Source organism: Sinocyclocheilus grahami, unplaced genomic scaffold (assembly GCF_001515645.1).
Source record: "Sinocyclocheilus grahami isolate Dianchi unplaced genomic scaffold, SAMN03320097.WGS_v1.1 scaffold13.1, whole genome shotgun sequence".
NCBI lineage: Eukaryota > Metazoa > Chordata > Actinopteri > Cypriniformes > Cyprinidae > Sinocyclocheilus > Sinocyclocheilus grahami.
This window is the reverse complement of record NW_015505192.1, coordinates 2,780,398-2,783,894: the sequence shown is the minus strand read 5'-3', so window position 1 is coordinate 2,783,894 and position 3,497 is coordinate 2,780,398.

Sequence of the window (3,497 nt, the reverse complement as noted above, 5' to 3'; positions counted from 1 at the left end):
TTTTTTGCAACTTAAGCAGGCAATTTATAAAAATGTAATTTTTCTGACCTGTGCAAATCTCACCACATCAGTGGTTGGGTGTTGTGCACTACGAGCAATAGCAATCCTGACACCACTTCCACTATTTTTAGTCAAATTGTTTTTTTTATCATAATTTGGAAGCAATCCAGAAGGAATGTGAATTTTCTAAGAGCATTCCAATATAACAAAAGTATATTATTCAAATACAACAAGCAAGGCTCTGATAAAGACTATTCACTAGAAAAATCCTGTAATAATCCAGTTGCACCTTTTTTAAATCTAAGAGGATTTATTATCTGATCCCACAAGACTGATTGTAAATTTTGACAGAATTCCAATCGGAATCTTTACACATTCATTAAGGATCTTAGCCAAAGACTAGAGCCTCAGCAGAGTTCTTAAATCACCTCTTGTGAGGTTTGAACCTACAGTCTTTCAGTTGCCATCCCAGATCTCTAACCAACTCTCTCTCTCTCTCTTTCATCTTTCTGTTGGCTTTTTTCGCTGTCTTTGCCTGCCTCTGAAGTTGGAGTGAACTCTGTGTGTTAGCGCTGTGATTTTATGCTCCTTTGAGGTTTCGGGGATGTGCAATCTGCTTCGTGGAGGGAATCCAAGCCTACGACTGCTGGTTCGCATTTTGATCATTAAGATCAGAATTAGTCGTCTGACTTTCACACTTCAACCGTGTTAAGCCGTTTAGAAAGGCAGAAACACTGGGATGTGGCGCGACTACTGATGCTCCCTAAAACTGGCTAATTCCGCATCCATTAAGAGCCACTTTCACGCCTTAATTTGCACAAATCTAACAAATTAGGGAACTGCAGCGCTTATTAGACTTGTGTTCTTCATCCACCACGTGCTGGCCTTTTATTTGACCACTGAAAGTTCAATCAGAAGCACATTCTGCGCTCACGTTTCAATCCAAGACAGCGGATTAACCGGTTTGAGGTCTTCCATGGGTATTTAATCCAATTCTACCTGTCTGTATGTCCCTGTAGCTTATCAAGAATTGTGCTCAAATTAAAACTGATTCTATTAGCAGCTTTAATTCCATCAAATAAACTACAGACTAGTCATTTATCCTGATAGATAAAATAATCACACTCTGACAGAATGGATCTGATATGATCAGTGTGATGGGAACACTGGCTGGAAGACTTCATCTGCCATGGAACTAAAAAACAATAAATAAATCTTCAAGTTTGAGGAATGTGCTGTTAATTACTAATGTCATCTAGACCTGAAAGCACTGCCAGTGCTCACTTGAAAGCTTGGGAATGAAATGTCTACTTCCTGTGTTAGGTCGCCCCCTTGAGGTGGGGGTTCATATCACTGGCCTTGACAGCTAAACAATTGAATCTTAAAGGCCTAAATGAATTGATATTTTACAAGTATGTTATATATTTATTTATTTATTGAGTTAGAGTTAGCATATTGGCAGACTACTTAAAATTAAGAAACTTGTAAACATGTATTATATTCAAATTTATAAAAAATATTTTGATTGTTTTATTTATTATTATTGTCCACACCACAAATGGTGCAGGATAAAAATAAAATGAAGTCAAATAAAATAAAATGCCATTTGACTACCTTAAGGCCTATCTTTAGGCTTTAAAAAGCCATTTACTTACCTTATCATTGTGTAGTCACTAGTCAGGCAAAAAAAATAATAATTTTTAATAAAATAAAATAAGCTTATTCAAAATATAAATATTATTAAAAATTAAACAAATATTTATTCATTTATTATTATTATTATTATAGTACTTTGGTAGGATAAAAACATGTAATAAATAAATAAATAAATATGCAATTAACTATTGCCATTTAGTAAGCTAGAAGACCATTTTTTAGGCTTTTAAAACCCATTTACTTACCTTATAATTGTATGGTCAGGCAAAAAATTCAAAATTCAAAAATACCAGAAAATAAAAATATAATATAATATAAGCTTATGCAAAATATAAATATTCTAAAAATAAATTTCTTTATAAAATAATATTAATTTATTATTATTATTATATATTTTTTCTTTTTCTTTTTGCAGGACAAAATAAAAAAACTATATAATAAAATATAATATAAATAACAATAAGAATATAAAATAGAAAAAAAAGAATATAAAATGTAATTTACCATCGCTATTCAGTAAGGTTGAAGACCATTTTTAGGCTTTTAAAACCCATTTACTTACCTTATCATTGTGTAGTCGGGCAGAATGACTTTCTTTCAGAAGTGGACTTTAATAAATCACTCTTATCTTTGCATGTACTGGAAGTGGCTTTGGCAGAGAGGTTGGGCTGGTCGGGTAACCATGGCACAGTTGAGATTATACCCCTGGAGACCACAGAGAACCCTTGAGAGAACAGGCTGTGCTCTTATTTGTGGATATTGCTGCCGGTGAGTGGATATCTCAGACACATATCAGCTCAGGACAAGGGCGCTGGTCTGTTTAAGAGAGCTGTTTTATAGACCTGAAAGACACAAAAAGCAGAGATTCAGTGTTAGTGGGTAAGTAAATGTTTTCTTTTGCTTCCTTTCAGCATTCAAACACCAACGAGAGTTACAACATTAAAATATTTGATAGATTTATAATCTTTAAAGTCACTGACAAAATGCCTCAGGAAAGTGAAGTCAGTTCTTGTGATCTTGTTATGTAATGTGGTGACACTCAGACATTTTTAAGCATGCAATTCCTTTTGCCCAATATATACATACAGTCGTGGTCAGAATTATTGGCACCCTTGGTAAATATGATCAAAGGTGGCTGTGAAAATAAATCTGCATTGTTAATCATTTTGATCTTTTATTTTAAAAATTCACATAAATCTAACCTTTCATTGAAGAATAAGAATTTAAAATGGGGGGAAATATCATTATGACATACATTTTTTTTCTCAAATACACATTGGACACAATTATTGGTACCCCTAGAAATTCTTATGAGTAAAATATCTGTGAAGTATATTCCCATTCATATTTACAATTTTGAGCATACCAGGGTGGTTATGAACATGAAATTATCCAGCCATGGCTTCCTTTGTCACAGGAATATAAATAGGAGGGACAACAAAGCCCAAATTCCCTTAATCATCCATCACAATGAGAAAAACCAAAGAATATATTTCTGATGTGCAGCAAAAGATAATTGAGCTTCACAAATTTTTCATTTTAAAAACAAACAAGCAAGCCCTCTCCAGATTTAAAAAGTAACGCAAAAGTAACGTAACACATTACTTTCCATAAAAAGTAACTAAGTAACGCAATTAGTTACTTTTTTATGGAGTAACGCAATATTGTAATGCATTACTTTTAAAAGTAACTTTCCCCAGCACTGCTAAAGACTCTCCAAGGACCACAGCTAGAGAATTGCAGGGGTCAGAAAACCTTTAAAAAAAATCAACACACCACATGTTGTTTGGGAGGGAAGAAAAGAAAATGCTCTCATCCAAAAAAAATCCCCAGCATATTCT